Raw genomic sequence first — 17,302 nt, forward strand, 5'->3', positions numbered from 1 at the left:
TGGCAGGAGCTGAGACCACTGTAGCCCTTTAGCCTAGCCACTTAGGTGGCTGGCTGGTTTGCTGGATCAGGCAGGCAAAGGGACAAGGCTGCCTGCACTAGCAGCTATGGCTGCAGATCTTCAGTGTCATTTTGCTTTAACTAACTACTCGACAGAAATTTTACCTAACAGATGCCAACTTTGGTGGGTCACAGCGCCTTGACTGCCAGCTACAATATTTCCCAGAGTGCCACAGCTTGCTACTGCTGGCTGCTGCCATTGACCCAACGCCACCCTGGCACCCTTTGGGGGGCTCAGGGGACAGGGTCCCAGGCCTGAGTTTCTATGCCCAACCCTTGTCATGACTCTGCAAGTTCCTCTAAAAACAATAGACTTCTCATTCAAGAGAAGACATTCAGGATCCGGGTATAGAATCAGAATATACCCTGATAGATGAGGGTTTCCTCCCCTCTCAAACACACATTTCCCATAAGCCTTTGCACTGATAGGACTGAGAGGAACATCATTATCTACCATTCAAAACCTTTCCCCAGCCAATGCGACAGCTATATGTATGACATATAATTATAAGCTTTCCCTCTATTGGTGTTTTGAATGTTTACTCTCAGTTCTACGATGGAAATTAAACCAAGGAATGTGGCAGTTCCCCCCCACCCCTGTGGAATGGATAACGAAAAGAATAAAAGTGGTCCCAGGGCTTGAGGTTGACTAGATTATTCAGAGATGCAACAGAGCACCTTGAAAAGTCGGGCAGCAGGGCTAATATGGGCGTACACTCAGTTTCCTACATAATATCCGATGCAGACTCTGTAACTAAAATGGAATCATGTTAAATTAAGTGTAAAAATAAGTTGATTTAATTAAGCACAGAAAGACTTATTAGATATAATAAATGTTAAAAAGTCAAATGATGTGCAGTTACATTTCAGTTAACACTGTTCAACAAATGCACCAAATTTATTCCTTTCAATAATGATGTGTTTTGAGCATTTAATTAGATAAATAATATTTAATCACTTCAGCAAATTTGAACTAGAAGAATTTGCTGTCATCAAAGGTGGCTCATACTTGCTAATATCTACCTTTAAAGAGAAGACGGAGTCAGGCAACTCCTCCTGCGAAGTGGAGGGGGAGGTGAGGAGGCCGAGCTGAAAAAGTCAGTCTCCAGGCCTCATTAAAAATCAAGGTTTGCTAAACAAACTATTATTTACAGCGAGGAGTGTGCATATTTTCCCGGGAAAGAGATTTCACATGTTTGCCACTTTCCGGCATAAGGCGCTGGAAGTATATTGTGAGGAAAGGCATTCAATCGATGTCCTATAATTCATCATATTACTGTTTCATTTAATAACTACTTTGCTGAAGTGATTGGCATGATTACAGGAAAATTACTTCAAATTATTCATCTCTTATCTTGCATCTAAGATGTCCTAAACTTGCATGATAGTTAACATAATGGGACCCTATTAATTGCTAGTGCTGCAAGTCCTTCACGACTTAAATATGCCTTCTATGGAGAACAGCACTTTTTTTTTCCTTTCCAAAAAATAATGGAAATACAGTGGAAAAGGCAACTATATAATATGCCAGCATTTCCTTAAGGTGGCTCACTGTGTTGGCAAATAAGGAAATGTCAGCAAGAATGCAGGCACATCTTTCAAGGAGAATCTGGGCTTTAGAAGGCAAGCGTGCTCAAAGAGCCCAGCTGGGAAGGACAACATATAGAGCTATCCATTATACGATAAACAGAGCTGCTCCCCAGTATTGTTCTTGCAGGAGAAGAGTGGGGCAACACATTATCTTACCAAACAAGCTAACCGGTGCTATGTTTGCTTCCCAGCAACTGCATATCTGTGAAATGGACACAATTCCATTCCACATCTCTGTTCAGATAACAACACATCTACTCATATAATTTCCTGCCTGTGGCAGAAGGCTTCTTAAATTGTTATTTTTAAAAGGCATATCCTTATTAAATCTGGCCCTAGTGGGGAAGAACACATAGAGCTTCCTAATAATTAAGGACATGTGCTTTTCAGACCCTCCAAGTGTCCCTGTTTTCCAGGGACAGTCCCAGATTACAGAAGCCATCCCAGTTTCTGATTTGATACCCTGGAATGTCCCACTTTTCCTTAGGGTGCCCCTATTGTCATCAGATAAATTTGGAGAGTATGGAGTTATGCAGCCTCCGAACCAAGGAGATAAGTAACTATACAACCTTTAGAAGATATCTGAAGGCAGCCCTGTATAGGGAAGTTTTAAAATGTTGAATGTTTTATTACGTTTTTATATATGTTGGAAGCCATCCAGAATGGCTGAGGCAACCCAGTTAGATGGGTGGGCTACTTAGGTTCTGGAATACCTTGCGACTCAAACGTTTTGGCTCCCGAACAGAAGAGAGTGTTCCAGTTTGCAAATGTTTTTTGGAAGCCGAACATCCGACACGGCTTCCACGGCTTCCAACTGAGTTCAGGAAGCTCCTGCAGCCAATCAGAAGCCAGTTTTGGTTTTCAGACGTTTTCAGATTCTGTTCGAGAACCAAGGTACAACTGTATTGGATAGGACACCCCTATTTTCATCTGAGAAATGTTGGAGTGTATGGCTATTTATATCTTTGTGATATGCACATTGTTTCTGTGATTTTCCATTATGTGTTTCTGCTGCCTGTTCTATAGACACTGCAAAATGCTCAAGTCAAAGAGGTAAAGACTTCAACCATGAAGCAAGCCTATCTGCTCAAAAGGGATGTGAAAGGAAACCTTGTCCCTCGTATTGTGGGCTTAATCATTGGTTGAACTAGTTCATGCATTGCTTTGATAGAGGGGTTTGCAGAGGATGAAGCGCTTTGCAGAGGTCGCCTGAAGCTCAAGGCTGTCAATATGGGCACAACTGGTGAGTTGCACTTCAAACATTACTTCCGTTGTGTGGAATCAGAAGCACAATGCATCAATGCTCCTGAAAGCCACACAATGAACATGCAGACTGCTTCTTTAAGGCAAGCTTAGAATGGCTGCCATTAATTTCCACTCTCCCCCTAGGGCTGTGAAAAACAGATTGGTACAGGTGTCTGTCTCCCCTTACTCCAGCCACCGCCCTCCTTACATTTAAAACCACACCCCTCAGAAGAGTCTGATGACTGTGCTGCCCAGAAAATTCAGACTCTGGTGCCTACATTTCCCAGAATACTCAGCAGCAGCAGCAGGAAGAAAACCTGGAATAGAATGAAGGATTATAGCAAGAGGAGAGAAGGAAAGGAAGGGGAAAGAAAGGAATGGTTAAAGCAGGAGTGGTTTCTCTTGGAGAAAAATATGCTCCAAGAGTGATCAGCAGCCATCCAAGGATGTTCATTTCCTTTTAGTATCCTTTCTTGGCTCCTGAGGTACTTCTGTGGGGTAGGAGAGTGCTGTCTTCATGCCTCTTCTCAAAAAAGCAAGGATGGACATTCCATATTTTTCGGAATTCTTTTCCACTGTGTCAAAACACAATCTCTCCATCTGGCATAAAGTTTAAATGCCTGCAAACTGGAAGGTAAGGGAAAAAAGCTAGTTGTATCAGTGTATATGCTGAGGGTCTAAATGTGAGAAGAAATTTTATCACAGTGCCTCTCAGTTTCTCACCGTTTTTTGTTAATTTATCACATCTAAACAGCAATTGAAAACCCTACATTATAAGATTGTATAAAAATAGATTCTCCTTTCAATCGTTTGGCTAAAAATAACAAGTTGGGGAGGTTAAAAATATCCCCCGAAAAACAGTTTGAATGTAAGAATATTACCTCTATCCAGCATATTTGGTTCTAATTTTTTTTAGTGTTTTAAAACAATGATTATTGCATTATTATTTAATTTTTTATTTCTTTTTTAGATATCATAAGGAAGACACAGAAAGAGGCATGACATATCAGGTTTTTTCCTGGTTACATTAAATCTTCTACTATTATTTGATTTGTTTCATCCGTCTAGGGGTGCTTTTGCTTTTGTGCTATTATTTGGAAGAAGAAGAAGAAGAGTTTGGATTTGATATCCTGCTTTATCACTACCCAAAGGAGTCTCAAAGCAGCTAACATTCTCCATTCTCTTCCTCCCCCACAACAAACACTTTGTGAGGTGATTGAGGCAGATAGACTTCAGAGAAGTGTGACTAGCCCAAGGTCACCCAGCAGCTGCATGTGGAGGAGCGGAGATGCGAACCCGGTTCACCAGATTATGAGTCTACCGCTCTTAACCACTACACCACACTGGCTCCCACTGGAGGGAAGAGGCATAGCCACAAGCCCCCTATGCATTTATCCAAGGCATGAAGGTTTCATAGGGGGTGCTGCTGAGCCCAGCCTGTCACTGCTGATGTGCATGCTGGTCAATCCCTGCCCCACTTGGCACACACCTGGCAGACATGTAAAGAGTCCCTTCACATGTCTAGATCTCTGCATGCGTGCAGAGCCACATGAGGAGGATCTGATTGGCCAAAGATCCCCGATGGTGTGGAGCATCTCTACATACAGACCTCTTTCTGTGTGCACATGTCAGTCCTTGTTGTTGTTGTTGTTTAGTCATTTAGTTGTGTCCGACTCTTCGTGACCCCTTGGACCAGAGCACGCCAGGCACTCCTGTCTTCCACTGCCTCCCGCAGTTTGGTCAAACTCATGGTGGTAGCTTCGAGAACACTGTCCAACCATCTCGTCCTCTGTTGTCCCCTTCTCCTTGTGCCCTCCATCTTTCCCAACATCAGGGTCTTTTCCAGGGAGTCTTCTCTTCTCATGAGGTGGCCAAAGTATTGGAGTCTCAGCTTCAGGATCTGTCCTTCCAGTGAGCACTCAGGGCTGATTTCCTTCAGAATGGATCAGTTTGATCTTCTTGCAGTCCATGGGACTCTCAAGAGTCTCCTCCAGCACCATAATTCAAAAGCATCAATTCTTCGGCGATCAGCCTTCTTTATGGTCCAGCTCTCACTTCCAACTTTGCTGCTACATATACCCAAACAGGTATATGTCAGTCCTTACTGTGGCTGAATGTGTCTCCTGACCATGTTGGGGTTGGCAAGCACAGTGAGTGTGGTAAGGGTTAGCTGATGTGACCTCAAGACCCTCTACAGGCTGGCTAAATGCTCATCAGGGTTAGTTCATAGGATCATAGAATCATAGAACTGTGGAGCTGGAAGGGACACTGAGGATCATCTGGTCCAATGCCCTGCAATGCAGGAATATGCAGCTGTCCTTTGCAGGGATTGAACCTGCAACCTTAGCATTATCAGCACCAAGCTCTAACCAACTGAGCTATCCAGGCTGACTTGTGAAGACGCTGACAGTATTGACATTGCTGAAAATATTCCTCCTAAGCAGTACATTTTAATAGTTTTAATACACCCATTTATTTATTTATTTATTCTAAAAATATATATATATACAGCTACCCCCCCAAAAGGGAGGGGGGTTATAATAGATATCCTGAACAACAACACTTTGTTATTGATGGGTTGACTGTTTTAGTGGCTGCCACAATGGTGACCTATGGCATTTTATTATTTTGTACTTAATGCTGTTTTTTTCTTTGAAAATGTTGCCTCTTGATCCTCAATACTGAATGATGCTCCGGCACGCACACAGACAAGGCGGGATCTAATGTTCTACAAGTGGAAGGATGCTTGCACAATTCCAAGAAGCATGGGATGTGAGGTGCAGGTTACAGTGGTGGGAAGGTAAAGGGACAAGGGTGGCGCTGTGGTCTCAACCACTGAACCTCTTGGGCTTGCTGATCAGAAGATCAGCAGTTTGAATCCCCGTGACGGAGTAAGCTCCTGTTGCTCTGTCCCAGCTTCTGCCAACCTAGCAGTTCGAAAGCATGCCAGTGCAAGTAGATAAATAGGTACCACTACAGCGGGAAGGTAAATGGCATTTCTGTGCACTCTGGTTTCCGTCATGGTGTTCTGTTGCGCCAGAAGCAGTTTAGTCTTGCTGCCCACATGACCCAGAAAGCTGTCTGTGGACAAATGCAGGCTCCCTCGGCCTGAAAGCGAGTTGAGCGCTGCAACCCCTTAGTCACTTTTGACTGGACTTAACAATCTGGGGGTTCTTTACTTTAACCCTACTGTGGTGGGAAGAGTGTATTGCAAAAAAATCAGTGGTACCTCAGGCTACAGATGCTTCAGGTTACAGACTTTGCTAACCCAGAAATAGTACCTCGGGTTAAGAACTTTGCTTCAGGATGAGAACAGAAATCATGCTCCAGCGGTGCGGCGGCAGCAAGAGGCCCCATTAGCTAAAGTGGTGCTTCAGGTTAAGAACAGTTTCAAGTTAAGAATGGACCTCCAGAATGAATTAAGTTCTTAACCTGAGGTACCACTGTACTTGCAAAAGAATGCTCTGCATTATTTGCGATTATTCCCCCTTCCTGCTGCTGCCCCTGTACTCTGGCCCATGCTTTTCAAGAGAGTCCTCTGGTCCTCTAGAGCAGTTTTTTTTTAATATATGTGCAGGAGGACAGAGTGGGGAGGATATTACAGGGAAGTTGTAAGGTATGAACAGCCTTCTACTTGCACACTTTGGATCCAATCCATGGGGTTATTCCTTTCATTTATGGGAATAACTGCAGAACAGTTGCATATGCAACAATCAGCAGGAAGTGGTTGATGACCACTCATGTTCATTTCAATGCAGCTCAAGCAGAAGTTCTGCGGTTCTGCAATAGGAGCATGAATGGATCTTCTAGACAGATGTTATTTCAGGGGTCTAGAACTATGTATCAGTGCACCTACAGCCTAGAGAACAAATTACAGAATGGCTCCATTGTTCTTTGCTTGTCCACATGGCTGAAAAGTCTGGGCATGGGTCCAGTAGAGCCTGTGAAGTCCATATAACTGGCTTCCTGTATTTTGTCCTACAGGAAAACCTGTCCACCTTTCTGCAGGATAATAACTGCATTCACAGTTGTCCTGAGCTGTGCTGAATTAGTAGAAGATGAGGATATCAACTTTGATGACCCTCCACCTCAAAAAATTAAAGTTTGACCAGCCCAGTTTCACAAAAACTTATGCATGCCACCTAAAATGTGCCAATATTTTCTACCTACCAGGAAAACTGTGTTTCACCTAAGGAGAAAGATGGACTGGTGGAAGAGATGAGTTTTATATTCTCAGATATGGAAGGTTCAACACTCTATGCTCCTCTCCAGTGTTTGTAGCTGCTAACTAAGGTCTGCTAGCTCTTCGTCCATTCAGTCTTAGGTCTGTGACCAAATGCAGGCTCCATAACTTCACCGTCAGCTAGGGATGGAAGGATCTGTCAATTCTGGTCCTTTCAATTTCTTATTTTTCCAATTTTAAATTCAGTTTTCCACATTTTTGTAGCAATTCGCAAATTTTGGTTTTTTAAAAAATCCTCACGAAAATTCTTCAGAATTTTGTTAGAAATTTCTCCTAATAAACACGTTTTTGAATGCAGTTTTGATTAATGTACACATTTTTGCATGCAATTTCTCCCAACATAATGCATTTTTAAATGCTATTTTCACTATTATATTCATTTTTATACACACTTTCACCTAATATATGCATTTTTGTAAACACTGTTTGGTTGGAGCTGGGTAGCAAATTTCAGATAAGTGCGAATTTCAAAAGATCTGCCCATGCTTTAAGATCTTCCCCAGAGGTCCTTTCCTCCAGGGGCCTCTTATACTGTTTTCCACCAAAGGAGGGGGGCGGAGTTCAGCAGTGGAGGTTCACTAAGTGCCTACATTTCAAACCTTTCCAGTGCCAGGGGAATTTTTGTATTTTATTTTTTGTATATATATTTTTTTAAAGTGGGTTGTTATGTTATCTATTGGAAGCTGACTGGTTGGGGGACCCCAGCCAGATGGGTGGGGTAAAAATAAAAATATTGTTATTATTTATTTATCTTATGTTGTTTCATTACTGCTCTTTGTATTGATGCAAGTTGCTGTACACCATCCTGGAATCTTAATAGGATCAATGGTGGTTAGTATATACACACTTCAATTAATAAAAACTAATGATGATGATGATGATTGGGAACACTGGCAAAGTAGAGTTTCACATCATATGGACAGGACCTGCTGTTCTTAGAGCTGCAAAAATCTTTTCAGATTCTTTGATTTGCAACCTACGTCCCCCACCCCCCAAGGAGTTCAAGGTGACACACATGGCTCTCTTCCTCCCACTTTCATCCTCACAACACGGTTTACTGGCCCAGTATCTTCTGGCAAGCTAATTATGGGTATAGACTGGTGTAGGGTCCGCTGGGCAGCGGCGGTGTCCCCCATGTTCATTCACTAGATACACAAAGATTGCTTGAAATGAGTTATTCCATGCTTGCTGAATTGAAGGAGTCCATCTGCACACACAATTCAACTCTTCCCATTGAATGAATGGGGACTATCCTGTGCTCTTGAGAAGTATGCACCACTGCTGTAGCTACTGGGAGGGAGGGGCTAGCCAAGTTTTTTGCCCTGAGTAAAGCCTCCAGAGGGGCACCAATGAGGCTCCCAGCCTGTGTGTGTGTGTGTGTGTGTGTATGCACGCGCGCAATGCGGTCTATGTGGCTCCCTTTGAAAGTGATTCGGAAATTACAACTAATCCGGAATGTGGCAGCTAGACTGGTGACTGGGAGCAGCCGCCGAGACCATATAACACCGGTCTTGAAAGACCTACACTGGCTCCCTGTACATTTCCAAGCACAATTCAATTCTGAGCACAATTCACAGTGTGGACCCTTAAAGCCCTAAATGGCCTCAACCCAGTATACCTGAAGGAGCGTCTCCACCCCCATCATTCTGCCCAGACACTGAGGTCCAGCTCTGAGGGCCTTCTGGCAGTTCCCTCCCTGCGAGAAGTGAGGTTACAGGGAACCAGACAGAGGGCCTTCTCAGTAGTGGCACCCGATCTGTGGAACGCCCTCCCACCAGATGTCAAAGAGAACAACAACTACCAGACTTTTATAAGACATCTGAAGGCAGCCCTGTTTAGGGAACCTTTTAATGTTTAACAGACTACTGTATTTTAATATTCTGTTGGAAGCCGCCCAGGGTGACTGGGGAAACCCAGCCAGATGGGCGGGGTATTATTATTATTATTATTATTATTATTATTATTAATAATAATAATAATAATAATTGCGTTGGGGAGCTGTCAAACTGGGTCTTTGACCTGGGTGAAAGAAAGTCTAGTTTTGCCCCTGTTATGCATCACACTGGTTAAACAAAGATTTCAGCACCAGGGTGAGAAATTATAGTCATTTTGTCATGTAGGAAGCATTATCAGAGGACATCTAATTAATGACTTATAGTTGCTGAATTTTAACCACTTTTGCAAGACTCCAGTGCCCTCCTTCTATTGCTCCAAAAATACTTCCAAAAACCCAAAGTCAATGGCAAAGAACCCATGGTCTCATGTTCCTCAGAGCTTTGCTCAACTTCCACGCATTAGACAAAAATTGGATAGATGCAAAAGCAAACATTTAAAAATCACATTTTAGCAATGCGATAATGATATGTATATATACATTACAAGCTTATTATGCAACTGTGATTTAGTAAAAAAATTAACAATTTATTTCAATCAGACTACGGAATATAGAAGTATAAATACATATTCCCTGCTCCAAGACAGCTATTTTAATTCCCCAACAAAAGGCTCAGTAACATTTATAAAAGGGGAAAAAAACCTGAGTAAAATAGAAGTCTTTAAAATGTGCTTGTGGAAATTCATTCCAGGTTTGTTACATTTGTTACTTTGATGTGGACTTCAGAGGCTGCCTTCATAATGTATTTTGCACATTGCACACACACAAAAATTGGACTTTTCGGAATACTATTCTGCACAATTTAAAGGCTACTTTAAACAACAACAACAACAACATAGCTTGTGTTTAAATTTATGCCACTCCACAGAGAGTAACGTAATTAAAACAAATTTAAAATTCATTAAGGGAAAGAGATAAAACTTTTTTTAACACCCCTCCCTCCCCCCCACATCCAAGCTTCTTGGTCTATTTTAACACAATGCTACCTTTTTCTTCTTCTTTACCCTGTTAAAAAGAAAAGCTGTGGGCCTAGTTCTGTCATGGCGGTGAGCAGGCAGTTGGATACGGTAATGCATGCCTGAAGCCTTCACCAAGGATGATAAGCCTGCATGAATTTTACGAGTCTCAGTATCAAGGTTGCCCTCGCCCAGGGGATTTAAGAATAAGGGGGGAAAAGAGAGAAGGCAGATGTATGAATAACTGGCATTGTAAATCTTCACCGTGGCAACCTACAGCTAGAGAAAGTCTGTGATGGGTTCATGACTTGAGAAGAAAGCGACACAGCAGAATGTGAATGGATTTTCTCCAGCTACTTAATACACTGCTTAGACCAGCTTAAGGGTGTGTGTGCGTGTGCGTGACAGAGAGAAGATGTGTGTGAACGTATGTGAGTGTGCATTGGGGTGGGGGGTGGGGAGGGCATATTTGGAGTTACTAGTGTTATACAGCTTTCCAGCTTTGAGAGGGGAGGGTCTGAGGGAGGGAGGCTATTTAATCTTCGATACAAATGACTGGATTTTGCTGTAGGAGGGTGGGGGGGGGAAGAAAGATCATTGGGGAGGCGTCCTGAATTATGCAAGCGTGCAACGACAACAACAACGACAACGTCAACAAGCAAATTGGGCCCTCAACAACGCGACACAAGGTCACAGCAGAAGTCACGAGCGCAGGGTGGAAGTGTAGATGGCTGGAGGTAGAGAACAGATCGTGATGAATAGCTTCCCATTTTGCAAAATCTGGTAGTTAATGAAAATAAGATGCATTTGAGTTGTCTGTGAACACCTGATTTCCCCTCCCCTCCCTCTCTTCCTTCTCTCGCTCACTCACTCTCAGGTCCTGCTGATGTATGAAAGCAAAGACTGACTCTAATTGCACAATTATAAAACGGAAATGATGCAGATTTGGCAACAAGAGAGAGAGGAGGCAGCTCAATAACATTGTTTAATAACAAGCAAATAAAGCTCGGAGGGGAACGAGGTGGCTATTCCTGCTTTAGACTCATTAAGGAATCTGAAACATATTGTAAAAGAGTGATATTTAATTATGGAATGGACTGATAATATGGAGCAGGGCCTCACTGGGAGAAATAGACCCCTATGCTCCTAGGAGCTAGGAGCTCCAAACATCAATTACCATGATTATCAACCCCGGTGCTTTAAAAATGCACTCTCCTTAGTATTCCATCAGCGACCCGTAAACAGGCGCAGGCATAGGCATAGGCTAAATTTATGGGCACAGCCAGCCAGGGCCAGGTGGGGAAGCCAGCCTCCCATTGGTGACACCTCAGCGAAGGAGTACAGAAGGAAAAAAAGAAAGAAAAATCTGTCTTCTGCGTTGCCGAAAGAGCAATTTATTACGGAGCATTTGCTGGAGACAGCATTTGTTGCCCTGCTGCCTTCTTTGCCTCTGTTGGCTGTCTGAATGAGAAATGGGAGTATATTAACCATCTTATGGGTTACACAAGATGGCTTGGCATGGTCCCATCAAACTTAGTGGTGCTCAGGCGGGTCAAAGGTCAAGAGAGAGCATTAGCGGCAGAGATTTAGAACCTGGCACATTCTCTTTAACCTTAACTGCTGGGAATGGAGAGGATCACTTTATTTCTGCAGTCGAGAACTCATTTGCACCGAAAAGACATTACAGGGAGGGCCTTTGCATGCTACTCGGAGGAGATAGGGAAATTTATAATGGACCGAGAAGCCATATTCCGAGGGAGGTGCGTATATGTCCCAAAATTAATTCAAGAAATTGTTTTGCTTTATGGTGTATTCACACCAGAAATCAGTTCATAATCAGTGTGTCTCCATATCTAAAAAGAAGGTGGCGCGGGGTGGGGGGAGTGGGACAATAGAGGGTGAAATTCATGCCATGCCCATTAATGAAATGTCTCATTTTCCTGTTATATGTTTGAGAAAAAATCATTTTTGGGTGTGATTACATCCCAGGCACCTATGAGGGTATCTCATATTCCCATGATCTTCTGTCCATTGTGCATAACTATCTGTGGAATGGGTGTACGTTTGTGAAACCTGTTCCTGGTCCTAGATATTCATGAACATTCAGGCGTTGATACATGTGTATATATGCGTGTGAGTGCATGTGTCAAGCTGGGGCTCCTCAAAGCCAGGTGTTTTCCTGGCATCATACCCACAGCACGTTACCAGCACTGTGTCTCTGCCTTACTGGCTGCACTGTGTCACTCAAGGATGCCACCTGCCATACAAGTTGACTTATCACTCTGTCAACAGACCATTCTGGCTCTACAAACCATAGAAACCTCCAACACCACTGCTTGACCTTCATTCAAACTATAGGACCATGGGAGCAATTGCCGGTATCTCCTTAAGTGGTCCCACAGCTCACTTTCAAACGTCTTCTCTTGAAAGATGCATGCTGTTGATGGCATTGTCTCTCTCTCTATTCTACCCCGCCCCCATTGCATTGTTGTGGAATGAAAATCCTAAGGTGACAGAGAAGAACCAAAGAAGGGCTGCTGAGCCACTTGTCTAAGACCTGGCAGTTTTCTGTTGCTTGTTTGGTTTTATTCAGGAACAACTGGAGGAACAACTGGAGGGAAATAAAAGGGAATTAACTATGCCAGTTGTAACTTACTCACTGGTTTAAAGGAGCATTGAAGACTGTGAAGGCACTGGCTCCAGCCCCAGCACACACCTCAAACTGCCTGACACCAGTAGGGCAAGGCCAGACAAGGCACGGAGGGGGAAACTGATGCCATTCCCTGCAAGTGCCCCAGAAAACAACGGGACATCTTATTTTCTATTGTGAGAGAACAGCAGCTATTTGGGTTGCAGTGACCTCACATAATTCCCCCCCAAAAAAAACACTTTTGGGGGGCCGTGATCTCATGCAGTGCCCCAGAACATGTGGTTTGGGGTGCTGTGGCATGAAAAGAAACACCACTTTTTTGGGGGGGGGACAGCTGCACGAAATTGCACAAGATCACCTTGGGATTTCCCACTGCGATGTTAGGGTGGTGGGGGAAAGGGGATTTAGGAACATTGATTGCACACTTATTGGTAGAGGCTCTCTAGGGTTTCAGCTTCAGGCAGGGGTCTTTTTCCAGGATTGAACCTGGATCCCTTTGCCTGCAAAGTATGTGGTTTACTACTGAGCTGCAACCCTTCCCAAACCACTCCCATTAATTCCCTTCACATTTTCTGAAACCAGCAATGTAAACACAATTTATCATTAAAATTGGTTTAAAGCCCTCAAAAAACAACCGGTATGGATGTTATCGATCATTTATCATCGCTAACCTATAAATGTCAATAAAGCATATCTGGGAATGAGCGGCGATCAGTCCTCCAGCAGTAAAGCTGTAAATAAAAAACAACAACACAGGACATGATGGTCTCCCATTGCTGGTGAGAAAATTTCCCCTCCTAACACCCCCACCCACAAGTTGGGGAAGGTTCTTTGCTGCAGATATTCCTGACAAAAGGGCCGGCTCTACCATTAGCCAGAGTGAGGTGACCACTTTAGGCAGGATATCCTTGCATAGAAGGGACAATCAGCAGCTATTTCGCCCTGTGCCCACCAACCATTCTCTTCTGCAAAATACCAGAGATTCATGTGCCCCATGGCATATATTGCACCTCCTAAACTAGCCTGGTTTCTTCCCTGAGGTATGGTGTAAGAAACTGTCCCATTGGCAGCACTGAAATTAGGCCACATCTGCACCTTGCATTTTGAAGCATTGTTATACCACTTTAGCAGTCATGGCTCCCTCACCGCCAACAAATAATCCTGGGATTATTAAGTCTTTTAAGCATGCTGAGGTCCATACACTGAAAGCGCTATGATACCACTTTCAACAGGTATGCCTTCTCCCAAAGAATTCTGGATACTGTAGTTTGTAAAGGGTGCTGCGAGTTGTTAAGAGACTCCCACATCCCCCTCAACTGTCCTGCTAAAACCCGTCGTTTCATGCAAGAGCCTGACACCCATTTTGAGCACTGCAGTCTGCCCCCAAAAGCACTTTTCCAGGGATGCGATCTTGTGTGGATCACGTGACTCATGCACCCAAAATATGTGGCGTCCCAGTTTTTAATCTTGATGTGTTGGAGGGTATGTTGCCATTCCCCTCACAGAACTGCAATTCTCAGAGTTGTTTAACAGGCAATCCCTCTAACCAGCGAACTCTGGAAATGGTTGCTCTGTGAAGGGAATAGGGGTCTCCTAACACCTCTCGGCTCTCTTAAAAACACGACACTTCTCAAGATTCTTTTTTTGATGCGAGCCACGATGGTTCAAATGGTATAATAATGCTTTCGATGTACCGTGTGTGGATGTGGCCCAAGTCTGAAGTGCCAGTGCAGTCAGCTTCTGTATGAGGAATTTGGGAGGAGTCCATCTTGCCTTTTGCAGCAAAAGGTCTTGAGCCAGCATTGGAACAAAATGTTTATTTTTTAAAATACACACCCTAAAACCCCCCAAAACAATCCCACCCAGCTATTCAAAAAAGCGTTTACATTAAAAACATTACACTGCATACTCTCTTAGTAACCAGAAACCAAACCTTGGGAGTTTCTCAGTTCCTGCCATGGCAGACGCTTGTCAGAGAAAAAGCTTTGGGGGTTTGTGCTTGTGAGTATTTTGGCTAAAATTGTGCCTACTGCACCTCTTAATATTTCAGATATCTCCTGTGTAATCAGGGAACAGCAGTTACTTATTTATCTCACGTCTTGCTCCTTGATAGCTACCCACTACTGCCGGCATGACCTCTGAAGCACACACATTAATTTTACCTCAGTATTTCTATAGCATCAATTAATAAAAACTGACTACGTTTTCAACAAACACACATGTACTGATAAATGAGGGTCCTGACTTAATTGCTCTGTAAATTAAGAGCTCACAGTAGTGACAACAGAGAATAGTTTTAATATTTAAAAACTCATTAAATTTGTGTACATTCTGCATAATTAAAGGCACGCGACCACTTTTAGGAGCTAATTTGAAATTAATTTCGAATTGTATATTACAGAAAAAAGGAGATTTGTTTTTAAAAGTTATATATATATATATATATATATATATATATATATATATATATATATATATATAATATCCAAATCTGAGCTACTATTGTCTTTACATTGTTTCCTAAACATCCGAAGACTTTTTTCAAAATATGGATAGTTGTTAATAGCGAACGATGCAAAGCATTGCAAACATGTACCCAAGAACTGAAGTACAAACCCTAACATCTAGCCAGACAAAAAGAATAAAACATGTTGTATACCTAGCAATATCCATTTTCTTTTTCCTGCACCCTCGACCACAGATTGCTACTTTAACTTTTAGGTCATGAGTGGCTCAACTTTTGGGCCTGAGGACTGCATTGACATGCAGCTAACCTTGCAAGGCCTGTGTTCCAGTGGCTGGTGTGGCCAATAACACACATGCTCAGATGTATGTACACATATGTGTCCCCGCATTGCACATACAGTACACATACAGGCAAACAGCATACACTCTTATATGCACCACACAGACATTTGCAGCAAAATGCAGGGGCACCAGGGACGAAAGCTGCCGAATACTTTCCAGCACTTTGAAGCAAAGATCAGGGGCAACATCTTCCCAGAAGCCATCTTCCCATTTTTTATTGCGAGAGCACAGTGGCCATTTTGGTTGCCGCGATCTTGCATGATTTTGTGCTGTTTCCCCTAAAAAAAAATGTTTTGGGGGGGGGGCATGATGCCTAAAATCATGCTTTTGGGGGCACTGTGCAAGATCGTAGCCCTGAAAAAAAGCACTTTTCCAGGGGGAAATCATGCCATGAAATCACGTGAGATCATGGCAACCAAAACAGCCACTGTTATCTCATAATTAAAAATTGGGATGTCCCAGTTTTTAGGGGATACTAGCAGGGGAGCTTTTGTGAAACTGCCCACTTCATGTTACTGGCAGAGGTGGAAATGGCACTTCTTAGAGTCATGGCAACCAGAAGAGCCATTACCCCATTTCCCTCCTCATCACACACGATGAGATTGAGGATCGCAAGCCAATGGGCACCATGATGACTGTTTCATCACACACCTCCATCATGAATGCAGTAAGAATGAGGACAGATAATGCTTTGGCACTTGGTAAAAAGGTGGGAGGCAGAGTTAGGATAGTACAAAACTACAGTGGTACCTCGGGTTACATATGCTTCAGGTTACAGACTATGCTAACCTAGAAATAGTATCTTGGGTTAAGAATTTTGCTTCAGGATGAGAACAGAAATTGCACGGCAGCAGCGGGAGGTCCCATTAGCTAAAGTGGTGCTTCAGGTTAAGAACAGTTTCAGGTTAAGAACGGACCTCTGGAACGAATTAAGTATGTAACCAGAGGTACCACTGTAGTTTAATGGAATATATGTATTTGTCTCTTATTTCCAGTGTTGTGGCTCAGATCTGGGAACTGAGAGAAAATGGGGCTAGATATTGCCTCCTTACAGGACACCATTCCCCTCACCAAATTGAGATTCTATCTCCTCACATCTAATATCAGGGCTTTGGCAGATGTGTGTGTTAAATTCTTCACTGATTTTATGGTGGTATTGAAGCATTCTCCACCAGGATAGGATTCAGAACAAAGGTAAGCTTATGAAAAATTAGTAGTCTAATGAGTTGGACCAAATAGTGAATTTCCAAAGACTTAGAAACCACTGGTTGCAAACATCTTCTTCGCTTCAGCTGATATTTTGCTATGCTCGCCTCATCTATTCCTGGCACCTGCTTCCTCTGTTACCGCAAAATATTCCCTTTCAAATCTCATCTGGCAATGTGCATTCTTCAAAAGTCTGTTTGGTCAATGTGGAAAAGGAAAATAGCATGCATGCTATTTTAAATCTATTCAGATGATCTAGTAAAATTGAAGCACCTTGATTGGTGTGGATTGAGGTTCTTCTCCCACTAAAATAAACAGAACTTAGCAGTTCAATGCTATACATGTCTGCCTACTCAGAAGTAAGTCCCATTGAGTTTAATGAGGCTTAATTTCAGGTCATTGGATACAGGGCTGCAGCCTAAATGTCTTTGTCTTTGGTTGGCTAATGCGAGTATCATATTTTGTATTTGGAAGGTGTACCTGAAGCATTGTCAAATTGCTCTGCATTATTGCTAGTATCCACCCTAATCATTCTTTACCAATAAATTAGCTGAGAGATTTGAAATGGCTTACCTACACCCAACACAAATGATGATCAACTTTGCAGGGCTTTTAAAATATTTTTTTGGAGTGAAGGATAAAAAGTAACAT

Source organism: Podarcis bocagei (assembly GCF_964188305.1).
Source record: "Podarcis bocagei genome assembly, chromosome: 6".
NCBI lineage: Eukaryota > Metazoa > Chordata > Lepidosauria > Squamata > Lacertidae > Podarcis > Podarcis bocagei.